This window comes from Opisthocomus hoazin, chromosome 6, assembly GCF_030867145.1.
Source record: "Opisthocomus hoazin isolate bOpiHoa1 chromosome 6, bOpiHoa1.hap1, whole genome shotgun sequence".
Lineage (NCBI taxonomy): Eukaryota > Metazoa > Chordata > Aves > Opisthocomiformes > Opisthocomidae > Opisthocomus > Opisthocomus hoazin.
In genome coordinates, this window is record NC_134419.1 from 23,745,831 (window position 1) to 23,772,364 (window position 26,534).

Genomic DNA, 26,534 nt, shown 5'->3' on the forward strand with positions numbered 1-26,534 from the left:
AGTGATCCTTTTGAATTAAATTATCTATTTAGAAGTTTAAAAGCAAGCATGTTCAAGTACAATAATGTTTTCTTAACTATGTACAACTAATAACTACTTAGTGTTCACCCTGCTAGTATAGTTATGTTACACAATATTTGACAATCTTGCCCTTAATTTATTGTATTTGTTTAAATCTTTTGCCTCTTCAGCACTTCAAATTTTCATTAAACAATGATTAAAATGAAGTTTTTAGAAAAACAGACTTGAGAAGAAAGTTTGAAAAGAAGAGGTAAATGTATCTTTTTGTGAGATTTTTATCACCTTTTTTCCTTCTGTCATTTTCATTTTCCTCTTATTTTCTGATTTCAGACTAGCTGGACCTGGTTCAAATACTCATGCTATTTCGACAATATTTGTGGATCAAAAGAGTAAGATTTCCATGGTAACTGCTCCAGGTTTTCAGCAAATATGAGCTTTGAAGGTGCTTTCTCTTTTTTGGGTTTGTATTTTGTGCTTATTTGATTAACCCCAGGAGGGATTTAGATCTTGTTTATAAACAGAGAACTTAATTTGAAGAAGAAAAGCAAAGTTCAAAATAGAACAGAGTGTTCAAGATACTAGATCCAGCTGCGGAGTTCTGTCAGATTCTTGCTTTGTCCTTGACTATTTAAGCTGGTATAGCTTTCAAGAAACAATCTTTAGCATCAGAAATACGATGCCGCATGTAATAGTATTGTATTATAGTTTCTAAATAAGTGTTTGTAAGAGTTATTTACAGTTTTGTGGCCCACCGGCTGTCCATTTGATGGTGATGCATGTGATGTGGGTAGGTTACATGGTGAAAATTTAGCTGCTAAGCTGAATTGAAGGATAAGTGTTATGAATGTTTTTTTTTTCTAATATTACTTTTCCAAGTAAGGAATTGCTATAGTTATCACAGATTTATTTTTTATGTGTGTGAATGCAATTGAAATGCTTCATGTCAAAAATAAGATTCCAAATGCAGGTTTTCATTCTGAGATACATTTTATACTGTGCAAAAGTTCTAGGAATCAAACTTAAGCAGAAGTAATCTGAAAATATTTTAGTGATTGTTTTCAGGTGGGTCAAGTTGCAATGTAAATAGTACATTTTGAAAGAGATTATTGGAAGTACAAGTGCTGTAGATACAGGCTGCCTTTGTACAACATATGGGTGGACAGGACAGAGCAAATTGGATTTTCCTGTTGAGAAGTGGATGTTGCTTATATATGGTAGCTGGTAGATGAGAGCCTTGTTGGTGACTATTTGTTGTCATTTCATGTTTCTGTTAACAAGTGATGATTTTCCTTACCTATGGGAAGCTTGTGCTGTAAGCAGTGATGGTGATAACTGAACCTGATTGTTGCTTGCCCGTAGCAAAATGCTTTAGGACGAAGTTTTCCCATTTTGAATAACTGCTTTGCCTATGTGTTAGCTCCTCCCACTTGTATTTGCTATACACAGCACCAGATTCTTCTAAAGGAGTCAGTATTTATTGCTCACCGTTATATAAAAAGAAATTATTAAATTCAGAGATTCATGAAGTGCATATCAAATTTTGATAAGTATTTCATGAATTGTTGAGAAGTCAGTGATACTAAAAAATAATGAATCCATGACTTTGAAGATTAAATAGTTCTTGCTAAGGCTCAACTTTTCTGACCGTGGTTCAGAAGTGCTGTTGTGTGCGTGTGTATTTTTATATATCTACATGCATGCATATGAACAGTTGTGGGAATACCTACATTTGTAAGTGTAACATTCATTCTGTGTTATACCTTGGTGCTGGTGAATGAGGCAGGGGACTTGTAGTGCACAACAGAATGTGATTATCTATTGAGTAAATTTTAACTATGTGTCACAATACATATTCATGAGAAAGCAAAACTGAGGCTGCACAGGCATTTACTAGTTCTCTTGTGTGTACATGAAATGTATTTTAGAGAAATAAAATAAGGTATTGGTTATGAGCAGCAACACCTCCCCATGTGTTATTGGCAAGGTTAGAAATCTTACTTTTGGGCATTGCACCATCAGTTGCTAACTCCTGGTTTATTGAGGTAGCTACAGTAGGTGGAGGTGCAAAGATTCTAGAGATGGCTGAAGAGCTGAAATCTGTGTAGAAGAAAGAGAATCTGGAAGGGGACTTCCACTGTGGACCAGTCCGGTGCCAACACTGAAGACTTAAGCCCATTTCTCCTCCTTTTTTCTCCCCCAAATCAGCAAGGTAAAGAAGGACATGTGGAGAAATAGGCTGGAATACTTTGGGGTCAGTGCAGTGTTACATACATCCGGTAAGGATGGGATTATGGGCACCTGTATAGCTGTTATATTAGACAATGCTTTATTACTGTTGTTACACTGTTACACAATATCAGGCAGTGCACTGCAACAAGCAGTAAATTCACACTGCATGTCACTGTGCTGCAGGAGGTCAGGAGACTTCAGTGACAGCCTGCAGAATCACAAGTCTGAACCTTGTTTCTCTGTTGTACTTGTTCTATCTCTTCATTCATTTTCCATTACGTGTTGGTAATGCATCCACTGAGGCATTGGGCAGTAAGCTGTATTATCCTAACTGGTTTTCATAGAATAGTTTGGGTTGGAAGGGACCTTTAGAGGTCATCTAGCCTAACCCCCCTGCAGTGAGCAGGAACATCAACTAGACCAGGTTGCTCAAAGCCCCGTCCAAACTGGCCTTGAATGTTTCCAGGGATGGGTCATCTACCACCTCTCTGGGCCTGTTCCAGTGTTTCACCATCTTCTGATTAAAGACTGCTCAGAACTTGTGCAGCCGAACAATAAAGCAAAGGCACAAGGACAGGTTTTTGGTCTCTTCAGCAAAACCACTTTCTATAAATATCCTGGTTAGGCTGTAGGGAGCTACAATGCTGACTAGTTTTGATCACCAGCCTTTAAATAAATGCAATATATGGATGTATTTTATGGGACGGGGTGGGGGGGGAGGAAAAGACTTAGAATAATTTTCTTCATATTTTTCTGTATCACCACCCAGACTGCCAGCTTCTGTCATTTTTCTGGCTTTGATACTGTTATTCATTAAAGAAAATAAGAGATCAAGGTACCTTTGGCTACTCGGCTCCTCTGTATTCTTGATGTTTGTGTGCCATTTCATTGTATTACGTGACTGGGGAGTCCTGGATGCTAACATTAATGTTCTTTAAAAAGCCAGATAGTAACAGGCCTTTCCAGTTTTATTTTCTAATTTTGTTTATTACTTTGTTCCTCAGGGAGCTAGGGCATAAATCTGTTTACAATTTATGTATTTTCTCAGACCTATGCAGAAATGGAAGTGCCTGACAAAAACGCTATGAATATTTCCTTAGTCTGTCATCTTTAAATGTAACTTTGTGTGAGGAAACCAGGCTGATGTACTCCTGTGAGGGGGCCTCCTGTGCTTGCACAGAGCATTTTGTCTTTTCGAGAACTGGATATTGCTTTTATTGTAGTCAGGTTACAGACATCACTTAGTAGAAATGAATTCAGATTGTAGCCCAGAACTGCAAAAAACTGACCAGTGTTTTGGTTAGGATTGTTTCACTAACTTTCACATTTAAATTTTGATATTAGAACAATAGAATCAGAGAATGTTTTTCAAGATTTTAACTGGAAATGTGAAGTCACAAGGGGTCACATTTCAAGAGTCTGTGCAATCAAGCGTGTGTTCACTGTGTATCTTCATCCATGCAAAGATACTCTTGTTTGGTGTATTCTCACAAATTTTTTATAAACTGTGGTCAGTCTACTAAGGTTCAAGACTTGTAAGCTTGTACTGAAAGGAGAAGTCAGGAAACAATATTTTTGCAGATTCTCCACTGATAAGCGTGTTTTAAGACTCTGAACAGGATAAAAAACGTTGCTATCACTTCATGTTTCCATGTGAGTGTTTCTCATAGTTCTAGCTGTGAAGCATTTCTGGCTTGTTTGAAAAGTTCACTGCTCATATATTCTTTAAAACCAAGAGTGGGTTTTAAAAAGCTTTGTTAGGTGGTTTCTTTAGCAATGGCTTTTTAATATTTGAGAATTTTAAGTCAAATTATGCATAGACATACCTGGTTAATTCAGTCTGTATGTTTTGCATACTAACTTTGTCCTGGTAGAGCTGTATTTAATTTGAGTTACCTTTGGTGTGTGTATGAGTGCAGAAATAAAACTGCTCTTTTCGAACTCAGGTGCTGAAGACCTTCTAAAGGGGTGCCAAAGTATTGCTCCATGGTGTGCCATGCACCTCAGCTCCTTGTAAGGTAAGAGGGAACTACAGATAGGTAGCACTTTGGTCTCATTAAGGATGCCCTGGTATGCTGCTTTTTTCAGAGTAAACCTAATTTATTTATTTCCTTGCTAAAGAATACTGTTTTCAAATCTTGGCTAGAGTATCCTTATTTTTTTTTTTTCCAAATATATAAAAATGTCCTGTTTTCAAAACAGATAAAGTAGCAAACACAATGTTTTCAAATTCCACTGAAGTGGTGTTGAACTATTCTATTGAATAGAAAATTCAGTGTTTCAGGTCTATGTACAACTAAGTTAGCTCCTAACAAGTGGGATGCTTTGATTTCAGAAGAGGTAATAGCATACAGAAACTGTAACCTTTAGGCCGTTTGACTGAATGCTTCCTGATTTGCCATGGATCAAAAGTAATTTGTATGTGATGGCTTCAGTGGCCTGTCTGAAATGAATTAGTGCCTTCAGTCTGCCTCATAGAGAAGAATTGTCCATGTTGCAAGTGGCAAAAGCTGTTGACTGCTCTTCCAGCAGAGACTGTAAGTTTGACTGTCAGTGGAGGCAGATATCTTCATCCTATGCAGGAAGCACATAGACAAGGAAGAGGAGGGATACTTGTGCTGCTGTCCTCTGATCCCTAGAAAGATACAGCGGATGCCAGTGCTGCCTCACTATTGAGACAAAAATGCCTCTTTTATTTAAATTTGACAAAAGGAAAAACCGTGAGTAACATTACTAAATAAGTACTAAATAATGACTAAAGAGTAAGAGCTAAGTTCTACCCTGGGCTCAACTAGTACTTGTGCTGCTCTGGGGGTCCCTGCAACTGCAAAACTGTCCTGGGTTTGGCTGAAATAGGGTTAATTTTCACCAGAAGCCAGGAGAGGACACAACCGGGCTGGCTGACTCAAGCTGGCCAAACAGAACAGGGTATTCGATACCATGTGCTGTCCTGCTCGGTGCAGAGTGGGGGAGCTGGCCGGGGGAAGTTAATCATTGCTGGGAGCGGGCTGGGCATTGGGCAGGGAGAGAGTTGCTCTGTGTATTCCCTTGTTTTTGTATATTCTTCTTATCAGTATTGTTGTTGTTACTGTTCGCTTCCTTTTCTGTTAAACTGTCCTTCTCCTGACCCACGAGTTTTGCCTCCAGTGGGGGCACAGGCAATAGAGCAATCGTGTGGTTCTTTGCTGCTGGAAGGGGCCAAACCATGACAGAAACCAAATATGGAGCAACATGGGCTCTCTGGCCCTAGAGAAATTGTGAGCCCTGCTCAGCACTCTGGCTGTCCATGGCATTATCTGTTCCTCTTGTGTGTCCCGCTCCTTGGTCATCAACAGTCGTTGGTTGTTGGCTCTGAGCAGTGGCCTGCAGTCTGGCTGCGCTTGCTGTGCTAGCTAGTGGTGTAACACTGCTGACTGCAGCTCATTTGCCACTGTTTTTCACATCACAGCTAGTGCCTTTATCTAAAAAACTGTTTCATTCCTTTCTGGCTCCCTGTTGAGAAACTACTGTTTGCTCATGCAGAATTGTAATGGAACATGACAAGTCATTTTGAATTTGCCAGGATATGGGAAGGAAGGGAGAAAGACCCATAACAGAAATAACTTCTATGAGGGAGAGCCAAGCCAGGCATTAAACTCCTCTTCATCATATGGTTTTATTATGTAATGCTTTAAATACAGAAGAGAAAGACAGGTGGCAGTCAAAGAGCAGAAGAGGACACCAGCCATCAGAGAAGACTACCATGTGTTACCTAGGCAGTGGAGATGAATAGGAGAGAAAGAATAGAGCCACAGATGTTAATAATATTAATAGAGGTGTACAGGGCTGACCCAAATACAAGATTAAGAGCAGATATAGGCTTCATACCATGTGATAGCTTCTTTCCCTTGTTCGCTCGTTCTCTCTCCATGCTGTTTTGAATTCATTTTCCTGTGTGGCTCCAGGACTGTTGTGATTTCTTTCATAGGGACTGGCTTTCTATTGCTTCCAGCTACCACATACCTTTCATTTTTGTTTTAGGTTTAATGGAGTCTAAGCATTGACGTAAAATAGCCTGAGATGCTTGTATTTTTCACAAGTCAAACTGTTACATCTGCTGATTATGGCAGTGATACTGGTACGAGACTGGGGGTATTAGATAATTACAGACAAAATTATTTGGGTTCTTGTTAATTCTGTAAATGTACAGACTTAAATACCTATTACTAGGCCATATGAACTTAATTGGTCAGCATTCAAAAATAAATAAATAAAATTAAAGTAACAGTAATAGGATTTTGACTTCTTCAGTGACATAGCTGGAGAATATGACCGTGGATATGCTGTTTCATATTGACAAAACATTCTCATTTACAGCCCTACAAGTCTCAAAGGTACCAGGTTTTAAGAAGGCAGTGTTTCAGCTGGCATTGAACTAGACGTTTCTTTGTATTAGAGCAGATGAGCTTCACTGGAGAGTCCCAAACAGCCAATTTCTTGAGTTCTTGTAATGAGGAGTTCAGAATAATGCAGTTTGTTTAGTTATGATAGCAGTAGTGATACAAGAAAAATAAGCTCATGTAAGTCACTGTCAGATCTATGCTATTTCAACACATCCCCTTGAATCTCTCCCTAGCAGCTGCCTATCTCTGAATTTATACTGTGTTCTTGCTGTTAAAAGTCTGTTTACTTCACTGTATTATTTTCCTTGGAAGGTTGTAATAAGGCTAAAGGACTTGATTCTCCAAGCTGCTCTTGTGTTGTGCTGTACACCCTCCATTTCTATTACCTGAAGCACTCAATGCATTGCAAGATCCTACCGTTTTAGAAAGAGGAATGCACTCTTAAGTGTTTTGCAGTTCTCTGCTGATAGTCGCTATAACCTTTAGAAGTGCCAGACACAATTATTATTATTCAGGCATTGTACCAGTAGTGTCTATTTCTGCATTTCACTTATTCTTCAAAAATTTAGAGAAATGGTTCTCTGTCACCAGACGTGAGAAGGTTTTTAGTATCTCTATCATCCCATATTTTTTATCTGCTACTTATTTGTCTTTGTCAGAAAATGATTCACCCAGCCTTCTGAATAATTATCCTAGTAGTAGTTTTTCAGTCTCACCGTAGCTGGAGTTTGTTGAAATTTATTTGAACATTTCATGAGAATTAGCTGTGTTTGAATGTTTGAAATTAACTTTCTCAAAATGATCTAAACATGGAAATTGTCTCTTGATGTAATTGTCTCTTTTGTAATACCTTTGGAGAAAGTAGTCACCATTGTCAGGTCTGACTGCAAAGTCACTTTTTAACAAACTGAACACTCATACAAAGGACTTCCATATCAATCATCTTGCTAATTGAAAAATTGAGCTCTTTTCTCTAGTCAGTAGAGAGGGCAAGCAGCTCCACAGTGCAGTTCATCCCCTACAAAAGACCTCTTTTAGGATGGGATGAGTTTCTCTCTGGAGGTACTGATCTTTCTTGACTATGGCGATACACAGATAATAAACCTGGACCAGACACCCATGTTTCAATGTTAAAAAATCTGAGTTTGTTCTCACCCTAAACTGATGTATTATCATAGATGCCAAAAGCATATTATTCAGCTGAGTTGAAGAGGACTGTAATTAGCCAGTATCTCCGAAGTGCTACTCAAGCAAACCTTTAAGGGAATTGTTCCTGATTAATGATTACAGGACCAAAACCTGTAAGAATCTCTGCAGAAGAGACTGTGATCTTTGCTACTGTAAGGAGTTTTAGTTCTGAGATTAATTATAGTTGAGCCGGCCTTGTGAGTGGCCCTGAAAAATGATTTGTCTCCGAAGTATGCCTCCAGCACTGAGCTGGTTAAGTATTTGTAAGAGGATCTTGCAAACATACTATTTTTTAATTTTGTTTCTTAAAGTGGAGTCCACTTTTGTTTCTATTAGCATATCTCTTTGTTTTCCTTTTGTAAAATGTGTGAGAAACAGGGCTAGAAATTTGATTACGTTCTCAGCTGTGTAAATCAGAGTAGCTTCACTGGCTGAAAACACTGTCCTGCTGTTTCATTAAAACATGAAAGCTGTGATTGTTTGAGGTTCTTTCTTTACACTTGCATATATGGTGCTCCAGTGCAGGAGGCTTGTTCTTGTAGTCTAATACTGAAAATGTGGAATCCTGTGTACATCTGATTTCTACTGTTGACATAACTGAAGTAGGTGTAACAAAAGGATAGATTAATAGTTTGTTAAAAATATTATATGATGTTTGAATTGGAGGCAACTGAGAATTTAATGTAAATTTAAAATTTATCTGTACTTTAAATGTAGTCAATCTAATAAAAGTATATATGAAGAGTGGAAAAGGTATGAAGACAATTTTCTTAGACAGTGGTGGGGACTTTTGTTATTGCAGGTGTTGACTTTTGACAAAGTAAGAACAAACCTTAATGGCAAGTTCTTATATCCTCTGAGGTTTCATTCTCTTTTAGTATTTCCTTTGCTTTTGCTAGATAGGTGCTTCAGATCTCAGCAGCAGGGTCTCAAATGTTAGTCTTTATTTCAGAAGCAGTTGGTCTGGAATGAGATAAGCCAGAGAGATCACTAATTCCTTTTTTCCTCTTTTTCTCTTTTCTTCCCTTTCCACCTAATTGTTTCCCTCCTCTTCCATAAGAAGTGCTGTCTTCTCTGAAAGGTTATCATCTAGGAACTTACTGATCATCATGCTACAGTACATAGGTTGACTTATAGGTCTCTTATTCAGGCTGTAGACTATGAAGTACAGGGGGTTTTATTTAATCTGTAAGCCCTTGCATTTTGCTAAAACCCAACAGTGTGCGTGTGCGTTTCTTTTTTTCTAAACCACAGTGCATTTTAGCACAATGTGTTAGTGTTACTGTTGTAAGAATTTGACTTCATTAAATCCTCTTTTATTTTTAAACATCCTATGATGGAAAAATTTTATCCTTCATCATTTAGTCACAAAAGGATCTTTTGGGTTTGGGTGTGGGTATTTTTGTCCTCATTTAACACGAGATTAACACTATTAGTTTTCACAAGACTTTCTACTCTTGTATTTGGTGACAATCAATCTCTTCTGCCTTAATGATATATTGATGAGATTGGAAATTGGGGTCTACGGTCAAATAAGAATGCCAGTTGCCTACGGCTGGGAGATATCTGGGTTCTGCAGGTTTTTAGATTGACCTTTACAGAGATGTTTACTGCAATAATCACATTAACATGGTATTTGAGATAGAAGTCAGAGAGTGACTCCGTTACTCCCATCCTCTGTGTTGTCTTTTATTTCCAGTAAGGCTGTCTGGCCAAACCCGCTTTGAAAAGTAGGTGCACTTAATTTCTGTTTAAAAAAAGAATGGGAAAGAATAAAAAAACAAGTAAATTTTTTTCCTTCACAGTTGCCTATAGCAATGTCTTTCATAAAGTTCACTTTCTCTGTTTTTCACAGAAGGAAAGCAAAGACTCAAAGCTCAGAACATCTTAATCACAAGATGTAGAACATAGTAGTTTTCTGAATGGGATCTTAGCTCTGTCCAGGCCTTTTTACTGCAGCTGCTTCCCTCCAAAACTATTCTAGATGAGAGAGACATCATTAGGAAACAGTTGCATATGTAAAACTAGAATTTGTAGTGCTGTTTGTTTCCTTGCCCAAGAGAGTTACAGTGGTATCTTTGAATGTGTGTATAGATAAATGTAAACACATATATGTGCATATGTAGTCTTCCACTCCCAGTGGTTACTTCTTAAACTCTGATTGTTTTCATTCTTGGAGCTATGTTAGAATTGCCTGTTCTTAAATAACATGATAAACTGTCACAAGTGTCGTTTTATAACCTAACTGGAGACTACAGAAAGGACAACAAAACCTCTAAACATTGATGTACCTGGCCAGTCTAACTTCAGATTTTCCTACCCATAGTAGTTGAACAGAAGACTTCATTCTTCTGGGAAGACAATTAAGTGCTTCACCAACATGAGTTACTAAATTGACATAAAGACACCAGAAGGGGAGTGTGTATTAGCTAGTTAATAAGTGCTGGACAGAAGGGATTAATTTGAAGAATGCTTCATACAAAATCAGTGACATCATACCAGCTAATCTCAAATAGTACATGGTATGGAATTGCTTGGATCCCTTTATTTCTATATTTATTTTTAAAATAATGTAAAATAGTGTAATATCTATAGTATCAGTACTATATATAAGGGTATGTAATATTGTGAAGGATGCTGGCTAAATGATTTACATGAACACTCTGAACTCTGGTCAGCATAGACTGTCATCAGTGGTATTGTTTATTCAGAGTAGTTTATGCTCTAATCTTACTTACACTTATGCAAATACAGAAGTGGATGTGAATGAAACCAAACCCTGAATTGTTAATTTGAATTAGTTTTCTGCTTTTAAAATACAAGTTATTCATGGAAGTACTTAAAAAGAACTGTTATTTCTCTCTTATCACCTCACCTTTAGTAACAGTATATAACTTAGTGATAATTTGGGAAACCCTGAAGCTGTCTGATTTTTCAGGGGGCAGGTAGTCTTCCTTTGACAAAAGTCTGATTTACATGCATTGCCATGAGGCAGTCTTGAAAAATATTAATCTTTATATAGAAGAACAAGCAATTTGCAGTGTTCATGCAGTTATAGCAGAAAACCTTGTAAAAACAAGTATGGTTCACAAGATGTGAAGTGTGAAAATGAATGGCATGATACGAAGGCATAAAAATGGTTGTATTTTGCAGTTCAACTGTCTTCTAATGAGCAATTCAATTAAATTTGGCCTTGTTAAGTAGGTGCTCGAAAAATAAGTCAAGTGATGCAGTAATTACAAACACAGAAAAACAAATCCCTCCCTCTTTTAAATAGCAGTCAAAATATGTGGAGAAGTTGTTATTATGGAGCTTTTTGTACGTATTATAGAATCATTAGGCAGCTAAGTTGAGAAGAACTCAATGTAAAAAAACACAGGGTTGGGAGTCTTGAGGAGGTATTCAATGCAAATCCATCAGTATCTCAGTTTCAAGACTGCACAGGGGAATGGTGTAAAGATTAGGTAAGTTTATAATAGGAACAAATTATACTTTTACCAAATTGTAAGCAAATTGAGCATAAAAAGTGAATAATGACATTTCACACTGGGTATTTGTTTCCAGTTAATACAGAAAACTTACCCAGCTCTAACTTGTTAGACATTAATAATGCAAACTGATTTCTGGACAGTACATTGTACATCTAATCATGAGAACACTGGCTTTAGTTAATTGACAGCTTACTGGGTTCTGCTCTCCCTTCCCTCCTTTTGTTTTACTGATGGTCGACAGTTTTTCTTTAGGACAGCAACATTAAGTTAAAGATCAAGAGCAAAATGTAAGAGACACTGTCTATATTATTCTATGGAGTGGTATTTGGTTTAACTTCAGCAGTGTCACAGGAGTTGATAGCTCATTTACCCATTGCCATTTGGAATTTGTAAAGCAATCTGTAAACAACAGCTTCTGTCCATGTAACTTGTCTTGTTTTGTAAAATTCCACTTTGCAGGATGATTCAGCAATGTGTAAGAGTTGATTTTTGTTTTATCTCCCTTTGTCTTTCTCACTGTCACTAGTGGTCACTATGGAGCACATCACTGAATTTCACCCAAACTTATACCTGCTAGTATTTGGCAAGATACTGGGTCCATGTTCAAGTGATCCTGGAATGAAGCTGAAGACCTCAGCTCAATGGGGCCCTAATCAAAGCTTTGAGTTTAGAGTCGAACTTCACTGGGGAAAATGAAGTATCAGAATGTTGCTTTGAAAAGGAGGGGAGAGAAGAGGTCGGCTGGGTAGCTCTTTCACCGGGGACAGTGGAGCCTGTCCCTGTTAGAGTTTTACTGAGTGTCACCTGTGAAAAACGTGAAAGTCTGGCCTGTGCTCCAGCTAAGAGTTACGTGGTGGAGCAAGGAGAAGTAGCAGCTTGTCATTTGGCATCCTTCTGCCTCAGACTAGGAAAAGCAGTTTATTACACCTTTTAACACTGGTTTGCCTCAGGGAGGAAATGATAAACCCATGTGGAAAAATGTCTAGTTGCAAGGGCTTCAGGCAGTAATGCTAGACTGCAGAAGCAGAGTCTACGTGTTTTAGTAAAAAATTAAATTGTGCAACTAAAGGATTTTTGCCCTTCTGTTTTGCATAAAGCAGCATCTCTTTATTGTGAATGTTGTAAACTAACATTCCTTAGAAATCAAGTCAGTGTAGCTTTAGTGCTACTAGCTACAATTTTCTTGGAGATTAGTTCAACAGAAAGAAAGATAAAGTGCTACTACTTTTAAAACAAAAGCCAAAAACTGGTATTTCTGAGATATACCATGTGCTGCTGTCACATGGTTTATCTGCATTCTGGCCATGTCCACCACTTTTGGATGTGCAAAAGCCTATTTGGAGAAACCCTGCAGTAGATTCTAGTGCTGTCATACTTGAAAGTCTCAGATGACAACTGAAAATATTTGGACATAGGGGTGTAAGTAGTGTGAGTGGAAAAGAAAGGTGTGAAATGCTCAGGAAAACTCCATTGAACAGTAGCCTTATTTGAAGCTACCTTAACTAATTTAAAATCTAAATTATGACTGCTTTTGTCTTTTAAGATACATGTATGTGCAGCACACTATTGCTATGTAATGTGCTGTTAATGGAAAGTACTCCAGAACCTCTAAGAGATGGGCAATAGTATCTGAGTCTTACAAAGGAATCAGACTCACATATGGCAAAATCTGTGTTATTTACTCTTACATAAACATGAATTTCAAATTTGCACTATAGCTGTAATTGTGATGTAGGTGAGTATCAAGGATCTGTGCATGTGCACTTAATCAGCTGCATGACTCTCTGCATAGATAAGATGGTGGACCGACTGGAGGTGGTTCACATCACCTAACCAGCTTCACAGCAAAGCATTTGACTAATGTATGCGGGAGCTTTCCAGATGAAAATATCGGACAGTCCCAGAGACTCCATCAGGCAGTTCCTGCTGTGCATTGCCCAATTGATAAGAAATGTTTCTGTGCTTAAATGTGTTGGTTAACATCCTGAGTGGAGAATCTGGCAGTTCCAGTGATTTCTCTGCAGCAGGAACTGCCTAGAATTGACCAGACTGAACATAAATAATATTAAGTACGCAGTAGAAACTAGACTGTGCAGATGTGGGATAGAGGAGAATGAGAAGTTGGAATTTACAAGCAATGGTGATAATTAAAAAAAAATACCCAAACCAACCCAAATCAAAAAAGAAAGAAACACAAAACCCGCCCAAACCACAACAGCTTGAGATATAGAGAGTATCGTCTTGTTGAAACCCTTTGGGAATCACTGTGACAGTAATTTCAGCAAGACAGAAAAACTTGCTTTGTGTAGATGAGAGAAACGACTCAAATGGCTTGACTTGGTATGGCACATGTTGTAGTTACTGACCTTTGTACTTGAGTTTTACTGACTATCATTTCTCTGATCTGTGCATATTCTAATCGCTTTTATTTTTTCCTATATGAAGTGTTTCAGATTACTTAGATTTTTTGGTAGTTCTCTTTTCCAGCTTACCTTGCATTACCACTGTGATCGCTGATTTCTCATCCTTTGGGAAGAAAATTACATAAAGTGTCTTATTAAGAACTTTTAATTGACATTCATATAATTTGCTTCAATTGCAGGACTTAAATGTCATTTAAACAGCAATTATTTTCCCAATACTATATATTAGTAGCTACCTAGGCAATACATCTTACATTACGATGAGTTAATTTGAAGGAAGGTGATGCTGATCGGCGAAAGGATGAAAGAATGTTTGCAGAATAATTTGGTAGAGTGGGCCTAGCAAATGGATCGTGAGGTGGCTTGGGTGTTTCTGATCATGTGAAGTCAATGTAATGTTATTAAAATACTTAGGATAATCTGCCCTAGAGACTTAATACAGAAATCATGTGTGACATGGGAGGTAAATATATCCAAGTCCCTGACTCCTGTGGCAAAGTGCTTTGATGCTACACTAAAGCATCAAATCCCTTTGATACTTGTTCTTTCTTCTGAAATTGTTACGGAATACTGGAAGTGATTATTGTACTCTGAGCACTTTGTTGCTAGGCACTGCCTTGAGCCTGATAAGTTCCACATATATCATTAGATAATTGAGGGGTTTTTTTTTGAAAAATATGGTTCGATTTGTAAAGCAAAATCACTCTGTACACTGTGATCAGAAATTGGAAGTCTCACGGTTGTTAGTTATGCTTTTCTGTGTTCTCTGTGGACAGATTTTCACAGGTTCCTTTTCCACTGAGGAAGAAGAAAACTGGTTAATGGAGAAGAATCTGGTTGTCGGGTTCAAACCTCATTGTAAGATTGCTTAAAATATTTGGGTAGTGACATATTTAATGACAACAGCAGCAATGCCAGCAGCGATGTTAGAGTAGCTGAGGAAAGGTGAACAGATAGTTGCTCATCTTCTCTTTCCTTATGGGATGGAAGGAGTGATGAATCATCATAGAATCATAGAATGCTTTGGGTTGGAAGGGACCTTTAGAGGTTATCTAACCCAACCCCCCCCTGCAGTAAGCAGGGACATCTTCAACTAGATCAGGTTGCTCAGAGTCCCGTCCAACCTGGCATTGAATGTTTCCAGGGTTGGGACCTCCACTACCTCTCTGGGCAACCCATTCCAGTGTTTCACCACCCTCATGGTAAAAAATTTCTTCCTTATATCTAGTCTAAATCTACCCTGTCTTAGTTTAAAGCCATTACTCCTTGTTCTGTTACAACAAGCACTGTTGAAAAGATTGTCCCCATCTTTCCTATAGGCCCCCTTCAAGTACTGAAAAGCTGCTATGAGGTCTCCCCAGAGCCTTCTCTTCTCCAGGCTGAACAGCCCCAACTCTCTCAGCCCTTCCTCATAGGAGAGGTGCTCCAGCCCTCAGATCATCTTTGTGGCCCTCCTCTGGACCCACTCCAACAGGTCAATGTCCTTGTTGTGCTGAGGATTTCAGATCTGGATGCAGTACTCTGGGTGGGGTCTCACTAGAGCTGCTCAGGAATGAAAGGTGGAGGTACTGGGTTTTGCTGTGATGCATTTGGGTAGTTAATAACAAAAAAAAAAAAAAAAAGGGAGTGAAGTGTTCTGGAATTGCTGGGATTGCTTCAGACTCTTGTAGGCCTTGTGGAGCAGCCTTTACAGCCTTTACACCTGTGCAGGTGATGTGGACAGGCAGGTAAATAGCATTCTGCTGGCCTCATAGAACTTGTCTGGTCATATGCAAGTCGTTTGTGTATGCGGGCTGGATAATCCTAAAGTTACATGTGGGTTGTCCTTGGGTAGCACCGCAATTATCTCTAGGTTCTGCACTAGTGACATAATTGTTATCACTCTCTCAAAGGGCTGGTGCTGAAATGACACCTTATTTTTAGATTTTAAAACATACAATTTATGTGTGTCATATCTGAGGTTAATTTTCCCTCTGGCAGTTGGTGAGGTGTCTGACCAGACTGCCTTTTCCTGTCAATCCATGTTTTTATTTTTGGACTTTCTCGAGCAAAATATGCTGAACTTTCTAAAGCGATCAGTTTTGCTTATGAGTTATTACTGGAAGGTGATAATTGTTTTATCAATACAAGACAGTCAGTTGCATTTCAAATACCTTCAAAGCTAGTTATCTAATCACACTCTCAGGCAGTTTTGGTATATTGTTTGTATTTGATTTGGGCACTTAGTGAGTTATTAATAATAGATATATAATACTGAATAGCTTCCTCTGCTCAGGAGTGGCCGGGCTTTAAGCCCAGTTCCCAGTATGAGCCAGGCTGTGTTTTAGGTAGATATACAGCAGTGTTCCTGGGGAGGAGGATGACTACACCATGCTCTACACCTGGCCTGGCAGCCAGTTCTGGGGATTGTCTCACACAGCTGTACTCCGAGAATAAAATGAGAAGGTTGTCAAATAGCTAATGATACCCTGCCACTTCCTTCACTCATCTGGTCTTGTTGCAGTAGATTTGTGCACTTGGCAGAACCAAGCATTTTTTCCTCTCCTAAGGTAAAAATCTCGATACTACTCTTAAATTGTTCCTAAAGGCAGCAGGGACAACTGCTTGTTACAGCAGTAACTATGGTAGTTACTCCCATAGCAAAGCCTCCCGTCTTTTGACCTGAAGTCACACTTCTTATGGGTGTAACTAATGCATCCATTTGGAAAACTTCCAGATATTACTCTGCTATCTGTCCATATGTTTATATAAATGGGAAGGCCTCTCGTAAACTGTCAGTGTATACTTCATGTAGTAGGATAACAACATGTGTACTCATGTGGACAAATACTTGTCTGTGGTGATTCAAAGAGCAATAATGAAAAGTAAGCCTGTTCAACGTAGATGTGTAAGTTTTAAAGCTACTTAGGAAGCTTAACACACTAGTCTTTGCTTAAAAGACCAATCTGTTCTCCCAGTACAAAATAATTTGATGTAGTGTCAGATAAGGTGACTGGAGGTACTGGAAGACAATGCCCAAAATAACGTCCATCTTCTAGAAAGATCTAGATTTTGCATTATTACTTAAATTGCTGATACGGGGTTGTGGCAGTTGCCATTGATTTGGTGGAACTGTTTAAAATGCTCAGATGACAGAATCTTGCATCTTAAAAACGACGCAAAGTGACACTGATTAGGCAGTGATAGGACTGTGTGCATAGCTGACTAACCTCCTCTGCTCTGTTCTATTCCTGTAAGGTAATTTGCTTTGGATGGTCAAAGTACAGCTGTTAAAGCTTAAAAGAAAATTATTTTTTTGTTTTGTAAAAAAAAATTTTGTATTAATCTAGCAAAGTTAAGATACATGATACTTACTGACTTATCTTCAGTGCTGTGTTTCAGCAACTATGTAGCAATGAATATATATGAGGAACCATAAATTGTGTGGCCTGCGTTTGTCTTTGTGTGACTATATATGTAACTTGGATAGGGTGTTACCTGATTCTTTGCTCAGGTAATGATCAACAAATGGCTCAGTGCTCATTGAGAGATATTTATTTTCTTTTAGATTGCTTTATAAATCTAATTAAATGCTTGTAAATTGTGATTATGAAAACTTCAGCCAGAAGTTTTATGTGCTGATGTGATCTTTTTGGACATAGTAAATTTGGTTTAAAATCTTGTTTTCATCCTCCATATTTCCAGCACTTAAGTCCAAAAATGTTTCTGAAAAAAGGAATAACCAAAAGCACAGCCTGGTAAAACTTAAGCTATCTGAAATTAAGGACGGAGCTTGGCAAAAACATTTATTTTCTGTGCTTAGTCACTCCAGCCTTAGCTAAAATCTGAAATCATCATAGTGATCATTGAATTTTCAACAGATATCTTAGGCTTTTCTTACTATTCATGAAACAAAAAGGAAAATACAGAGCAAACAGTAATATAAAATAAAAGCATGGGATAGGTAGGGAAAGTTTGGCATGATTAGATTATACTGTGTGGCTCAAGAATATCACTAGCTATCAGCCTTTTGCTTTGACAGCTTTGGCTCTTTCTGTTTAAAAAACTGAGCCATCTGGGAAAACATAAATTTCATTTTAGTAGCTGATATAAGTCAGAGCTCACAATAAACCACCTTCAACACAGGGTCATTTCCAAACAACTTACTGTGTCAATTGTAAAATGCAATTTTTGAAAGAATTCAGATTTCTTTTAGAAAATGAAGCAACATGCACATACTTCTGTCTAAAATCAGTTTACACAGAGAATTTGGGGATTTTCCCAGCGGAAATATGGATGTAGTTTCATAGCAGAGTTTCATGCCATACATAATTCCAACATTTTCTTGCCCTTTTTGAAGACTGGAGTGGCATTGGCGTTCCTCCAGTCCTCTGACACCTGTCCTGTCCTCCAGGACCTCTCAAAGATGATGGAGAGTGGTTCAGCAATGACATCTGCCAGCTCCCTCAGCACTCATGGGTGCATGCCATCGGGGCCCATGGATTTGTGGGTGTCCAGTTTGCTTAAATGATCTCTCACATGATCCTCCTCAACCAAGGGAAGGTCTTCCTTTTGCCAGGCAATGCAAATGTTATCTCATTTTTTTCAGTTATTTCAAGTAAATGGGTGGACCAGCATGGAAAGATATGAAAGTGTTAGCCTGTTATTGTATTGAAGGGTAGCCAAATCCTTCGTGCTAAAAACATTTAATACATTTGTATGTGTACAGATACAGAGCTGTATGTACACATACAGCTGTAACAGAGAATGATGCTATAGAATGATAAAGAAATGAAAAGAATGACAAATTATTGACAATGAAAAAAAGGAGTATTATATATGGGGCAATTCTTCTAGGAATTGCTCATTCTTAAACAGATGGAAGAAAAATTGGAGAAACATAACTGCTTCCAAAATACCAACTTGCATCCCCCTTTCACTCTTGAATAAGGAATATTATATTCATTTTCCTAGAAGATTCTTAGTGATGTGTAATGTTTTAGGGTTTTGTATACAGTTAGAAAGTACCATACTGTGGACCCTTTAATGGACTGGGTATTCTTAATAGTAATGAAACAATATAGTGCTCGTGGGGTAAGAGGGCTGTGCAGGCTGTATTGTTTGTGTAGCTGAAGGTCTGAAAATAGTCTGATGGCTCTTGTAACTGTGCAGTAGGAGTACAGGAAGCTTGAGAATGTGAGTGATCAGCAGCCAGATAATTGACGAATGAGCAGAACATCAGAAATCCATCAAAAAGAAAGCACAGGTTTACACTAGCATGTGTGGTCTGAATGAGAATCAGTGCAGAAAATATCCAAACATGACAATAATATAAGCATGAATTGATCATACTGTGCTTTTAACGACTGGTGTGTGTGCACATGTTCAGCTTTTAAGGAAAATTAACTGATTTAAAGGTGTGTATGTGATAAGTTGTAGAAAATACAGTAGCAGAAGTTTTTTATTAAAGAACTGATTATGATATATAAAAGTTAGGTGTGGCCTGGATTCTTTAAATTTTTATACTGGATAGCTCATTTCTCTGAGACCTACTGAATGACTCTTACAAAGCATACAGCCTGTTTTCTGCCACTATTAGCATTTGGTTTAATCATGATGCTGCTTTGGTCTGAAGTCATATCTGACTTTCAGATGTTAAAATATGGATATAAATTCTGATAATGTTTTGATTTCTACATTCATAATAATCTCTTCCTGTTTCTGTTACTCTGCCTCTCCCAGGGACTGCTGCTTTGATGTTTTGGGATTGAGAAAGAGAAGAAGGAAACTGAATACCACCAGTGTGTACCCATTGCTGTTAGGCTGGATTTCATCAGGTCACAGCCCCCTGCTTGAAGTATGGCCAAGTTTGAGGTTAGGTCAGGTTCCTCAGGGACAGTAGAGTTACGAATATCTCCAGGGATAGCTATTCCACCACATCCATCAACATCTGTTTTGCTGTTCATCACAGATAAGTGTCTCTTAGTTGGCAAGCAGCCTGAGAAAGACACATTACTACGGGTTCTCCTGGTGTGTTCCAGTAGTTTTCATTCTGTGGGTCTCTCAAGGAACTTGCTCCTGGGTTATTAGAGTAATTTAAATGTTTGGAGTGTTTTAGGATGTTTACACTTTTTACTAAATGTCTTCCTCAAACAGGTGTATCCTTATTGTGCCTATCCTAAGCAAATAAAAATCAGATCACGCCTAGATCTTTTTTCACTCGGTTAGTTGGAGGGTGATTGGGACAAACAAACCTGCATTAAAGTAAGATTTTCAGACTATTGATAAGACTTTGTAGTCCTAGGTGACTTAGCAAGCTGAGAGAAGGATAATGAAATTTCATACTTTGTGCAATAAACTGATCACTACAGGAGTTCAGGAGAAATTTTTCTTCAGATGTAAGCACTAAAGAACTTACCGTTCTTCAGTTTCCTTGTATACCTCATGTGTTAGGTTGCTAATAGATGAAGGCTGATGGAACTGAAGGATCTAATTAACCAAATCCTGGGCCCTTTCTTCATGTCCTTTGCTTGTTCAGAGTAATAGGATGGAATTTTCAGGCCTTTGTCCAATTTACTTTCACATTCTTTGGTAGGGAAGGAAGTTTACAATGTATCTATGGCTTTTAATAAGTAATGCTAAGAACATGCAAGAAAGAGGCAGAAATTGAATACTATATGTACTCATGCTGTACACAAATTTAAGATTCCTGTAGGTAGCTTTTTAAATTGTAAACCTGCAAAAAGTTGCATGCTTAAAATATACAATAAACAACCTTAAACTGAATTTTTATGGAGTTTAGTCTGAGTGCTCTGATTGTGCGGCAACACTGGAAGCAACATCACCCTTCCAAATGCTTTTCTAAGCATACCTTTTCGGACTGGCCATGCCAGGCAAGACTGTGAGTGCCTTTTGTGCAGACATTTGAGAGGCTCCTCCTCTGCTTCCTTCAGGATGCCAGTCATCGCTGCATCCAGTGAGATGACAGCACTGCTGCTGCAGTGAACTACTGAAGAACTAGCGGGTACTATTGTGTCTTCCAAACATAGGAGAGGAGAAAGGAGATGGTCAAGGCACTCTTCCATCTCCATAAGGGCAATGGACCTGTTCCTTTCTGAGCACAGAATATAAACCTCTCAAAAAAGGGTTCCCATGACACCTTGCATCACTACATATCATGAACCATTTAAATGACAATCTTGAAACCTGTTATGTTGTCCAAAACTGGAAGTGGTGAATTAATATTTATTGGGAGTTGAATATTCCATCATAAATAGTGATGTCATCTCACTAGGTGGTGCTACAGAGAGCAAAAACGTGCTCTGCGTGATGATTAATGGCTACTATATTTGCGGAAGAAAAAGCTGAATTAGAAGTAGAATTCAGGTGTGAGCAAGCTATGGGTTTTCTAATTAAAACTTTTTCATCCATAATTGAATCTGAACTGTAATAAATAATTTAAGCTGGGGAAGAGTTGAAGTAAGAATTAAAATGAGTAAATCATCATTGTATTATTTATGTAAGATGCAAATAATACACGTTTCAAAGCTGAGATCAGGGAATTGGATGAAGTCAGACAGAAAATAGGGACAACAAAGAAAAGGCAGAAGAAGGTGACACCATGCTTCATGTGAGCAGATCTTTCCAAGATTTTCATGGGACTCATGGTGTGCTGCATTTGCTATCACCATGATGGAGGTTGACTTTTTAAAAATGAAATATCTTGTTATGGAATACTGTTGATTTAAATTACATGTTGGTGTGTTGTTCTTCTCTGAATATTAATGGTCAAATTTAAAGGATTTTGTTCTTTACAGACATTTAATTAACAAAAGATTTATTTATATTTCTATAGATTTTGAGATGAGAACTAGTTTACAAACAAATGGCAGTAGATTAGAACATGAAGATTGATTAATTGTCCAAACTTGAAGTAGTCTCAACGCATGTCAAGCATAGAACTAATATTCCACATTGTTATTCCAAATATTCCAATTTCCTACCCTTATTGTTCCCCAAGGGGAGGTACAACTAATCAGCTGTTCCACTAGGATGACAAGGAGGAAGTCTTCTGTTGAAAACACGCAAGATGAAATGACAAGTCTTTAGTTTAAGCCAGGTCTCTGCAAAAGTAAGGAATCTAGTGTAATACATAATTTAAAGCCAATCAAGTATAGGGACAAGGAAAAAGTGCTTAGAAGCATGATTGGAATCATTTAGCATGATCCCATCACTAATATCATCTGGGCATGACAGAGCAAATAGCAAGTCAAAATATTTTGAATATGGGGTATAAGTACTCATCACTATCTGCAGAACCTCAATGTTCATGTAAAGCGTGTCAAAAAGGTTAAATACCAAGAATAATAAAAACAACTTCATTGAAAATCCTTGATGATCTGGCATATATTATGCACTACTGACTTCTGAATATAGCTATGCTCCCAATTCGACATTGTTTGTACCTTGGAGAAGGATTGCTACTGCGAATGCTTAACATACAGCACAGTCTTGAGTGTGGGTCAGTGACCTCTATGAACCAGGCAACAAACTGAGGTCCCACTGACTTAAACATGCAACTATTCAGTGTATTGCAAATAGTGATTGGTATGCCATCCTGTATTCAGTTCCTGAGAGCACCATAAAAACATTAAGTATAGCAGAGCAGAACTGGGCATTTTTTGCTTGACTGCTGAAACAAAAGGAAAGTAAGGAGAAATTAAGAAAAATTAATCAATCTGAAAGGGTTTTTCTTCGAGGCACTTCAAGTAATACCACTTGGGGGGAAAAAATTTAGAATACTTGCCTGAAAAGTATTCTTTTAACACTTTAATTTTTTATAAAGTTAAATATCCTATTAAAATGCTATTTGAAAGTGAAAGTTGCGAAGTTTTATCTTGGAAGTATATAAAATAGCTGGCATTTCCACAATTTTTCATTTGAAAATGGATGACATGCTTCATATAAACAAGCGACACTTTTATAGACAATTCTTGCCCTTGCAAGAACTTGCAGCTCCATCTTGTAGTGAATATATGATATTCATTAATGGAAATACAGGCAGAAGTCAGAATGTGAAATGGGCTATTGGAGGTAAAATTGCCAATAGATGGCTAACAAGTTTGTCTTATCTTCTGTTATTAGGACTGCTTCATCATCCTGCTTTTATGGCTTATACACGTTGATGCATGACATTATATCTATGATTACAGAAATGCAGAAGTTATTTGTGTAAATGGTGTAATCTTATTGTTTAGTATGTAGCTTTCCTCTGAAATATTGCTCTCTAAAACCAATGTAACTGTTATTGAATAGTTTAAAGCTGCACTTAGTATTATTGATGTTATCAGAAATCATAACTCTTTTGAGTTAAATATAAGGTTTCTGTTTATTTCAGTTAATATGATGTTCCTTTTTAATAACTCTTTAACAAATAATCCTGCTTTTTTTTATAAGTGAATGAAGAAGAGCTATTCTCAGGGGAAATTATTTTGATCTGTATAAGAAGTTTGGCATATTATTTTTAAAATGTTTGTTTGTGAACAGATTTTATTGAAAGTATTGGAATTTAGCTAGAAGTTAACACAGAGCTGCCCTGACTCTCAATTCCAATTTAGGGCAGAACATGAGTAAAATTGGATAGCAGCCTTTATCTAGTTTAAGCACCAAGGCTAAATTCAAAGTGGTACTTGGTGGTCCAAGTATTAGGCTTTCCACTGCTCTGCATTGAGAAATCCTTGTCCAGCCTGTACAGCTGCTCTGACAAAATATATCTTCTGCTGGAAGGGAAAAAGGATCCTAGCAGGAAAATAACCTGGGCTTGTGACAGCCCACATTGTAGGTCTTTCTAGATCTCGTCTGAGCTCTGCCCTGTGGCAAGTGTCCAACCTCAGTCGATCCAACCCCTGCCTCTGTGCTGGGAACTCACTGCTTCCAGCACCGTCATCCTGGCCAGGTACAGGAGCATGTCTATGTGTGGCAGACATGCTAGTCTGGGTGGAAGGACAAACTTAATCCTATATTTGTTTTATAGGTAGACTGCTGATTGTAAAAGTGCAGAGAGCCCAGCAGAGCACTGAAATTTAGAGTTTGGAGTTAGGCCAGCCTACATTTGGTGCCTGAGAAAGGAGTATGCCCACTGCATGCCAGAGGTGGTTATACTGACCCCAAGCTAAGAATTTCACTATGGACTCCAATTTGAACATGAGTCACATGCCTTCAAAATCCTCTCAAAACACAATTTCTTTTCTCCACAGCCAGATTATCAAGCTAATGATGCCAAGCGAAGAAGATTTAGTTTGGTTGCTATGGCAAAAACTCGAGAGAAGGACACAAAGCTGATACAAAAAGTGTGTCATCTTCAGCATCTACTCCGGCTTTCTTTTCTTCTTTCTTTTTTCTTTTTTTTTCCTAACCCAGGGAACATTTGAGAGAGAGGGAAGAAGTGGTTATATATGTTCCTTCTGTGTTACGTATGTTTTTATAGTATGATATAATATATACACACTGGCATTTAATACAAATTAATAGACTTCTAGGGAATTAGTTTCCATTATGATATTTACTCATAATGATTGCCAATTTCACAACTTCCTGCAGTGCTTAATACTACATCTGCTTAACAGGCCAGAAGATAATACCACAAACTGTACCTAGATTTTTTGCTGAACCATGGGGCAAGTGACTGTGAAAATAAATATATTACCAAAAAGGAATATTGCAGTACCTTCCACAGGATGTAAAATCCCGTATCTTCCAGTTTATAAACACATGTATGAGCATGAGGCATTCATATGTAATAAATAAATAGTTCTTTATTATGATGAAAGCATGCCTTCTGGGAAAGATACATTTTTGGTCTATCATAGACTAACATTCGGTGTGACTATGATTTCACAATTTTTCTGAAATAACTTAATTATTGAAAACAAAAGCAATGACTTTTTCAGCAGTTCTGTGAGTGAAACATATCTCTAGCAGAGCAAAACTGAAGGTAAAACTCTATTGCAATTCCATAATATTAAATGAAGTTTGGGGAACCTGTCTTTCTGACATGTTCCTCACATTCAGTACAGAATGCCTGAAGGAGAACATTTAAACTCTACCCAGACCTTTGTTTATACCTCCTTCTTGACCAGTATGGATGCTGTTACTGTATTTTTCACTGACAGTTCTGTCCTGGGGTGCTATGTTCAGCATGGACTTCTCATTTGAGTTTTGAGTTGCCTCTAACACTTGAAACTCTCATTGTATGATTTTAGGCCATTATTTTACTCCCTACCCCTGAAAGCTTTCAAAATCATTTTTGGGGCGAGCAGGGGCAGAATCAATTTAAATCTATTTAGAAAATTATTTAAATACAGCATGTTGAGATGCTTGCTTTAAACCTTCAGAAAAGATAGTAATGAGTTTCAACAGTGCAGATTGCCTAGTATGTAAGGACTTTCATTTTGTATCTTCTCTTGACTCTCTGACCATTGACTCCTGAGCTTCTCTTCACAATGTGCCAAATATTATCTGTTGTATTTACCAGCAAAGTGGAGAAAGACTGTGGAGGTAGTCAAAACTAAGAATGTTTATTTCTTGATTTCAACCAAAAAATGTTGAGGTATCTTTTACAGTAATTGTTCATTAAAAAATATGCTTTTTTTAGATTATATATATGAATTTTTATGAAAACATTAAAAAACCAGGTAGCGGTGGGATGCTTCAATATTTGTGAAAAGGTTAGCTTTTAATGGCAAGGCTGTCTCTTGGTTCCAATAAGCATAATGGTACAAGACTAACAAAAAAACCCAACAATACCAACACTGAAAGAGATATTAACAGATAGGTGTTTATGTGGGCCCAAACTCCCCTGTTTTTTCTGTAGAACCAGTACCAGTTCGAGGAGACTGTACGCTGAGTATAGCTGTTTAAGGACCTGCTGTTCAGTCTCCTTTGGTCTGAGGGTCTCTGTGGTCCAATGGCCGAGGAAAACTTTGTTTTGGAGAGTGTAAAGAAAAATCAGGAAAGTTCATGGAGCAGTTTATGACACAGCATGTTATGGTTTAGCCTGGATGAATGTCAGATACCCACAAATGCTGCTCTATCACACCCCCTCCTCAACTGGACAGGGCAGAAAAAATATGATGAAAGACTCATGGGTTGAGATAAGGACAGGGAGAGATGACGAGATCACTCACCGACAAAACAGATTGAACTTGTTGGAAGAAAAAAAAATGTTTGATTTATCACCAGATGAATTACAGAAGGATAATGAGAAATGAAACCAAATCTTAAAAACACCTCCCCCCCCCTCTTCCTAGGCTTAACTTTACTTTTGATTTTCTACCTCCTTCCCCCAAGTGGTGCAGAGGGATAAGGAAAAGGGGTTGTGGTCAGTTCATCACACGTTGTCTCTGCCACTCCTTCCTCCTCATGGGGAGGACTCCTCACACTCTCCCCTGCTCCACCATGGGGTTCCTCTCACAGAAGACAGTTCTCCATGAGCTTCTCTAATGTGGGTCCTTTCCATGGGCCGCAGTTGTTCACGAACTGCTCAAGTGTGGGTCGATTCCACAGGGTGCAGTCCCTCAGGAACAGGCTGCTCCAGCATCGGTCCCCCACGGGGCCGTAAGTCCTGCCAGGAAACCTGCTCCAGTGTGGGCTCCTCTCTCTCCATGGGTCCGCAGGTCCTACCAGGAGGCTGCTCCAGTGCAGGCTCTCCAGCAGGTCACAGCCTTCTTCGGGCATCCATATGCTCCGGTGTGGGGTTTTCCATGGGCTGCAGGTGGATATCTGCTGCACCATGGATCTCCATGGGCTACAGGGGGACAACC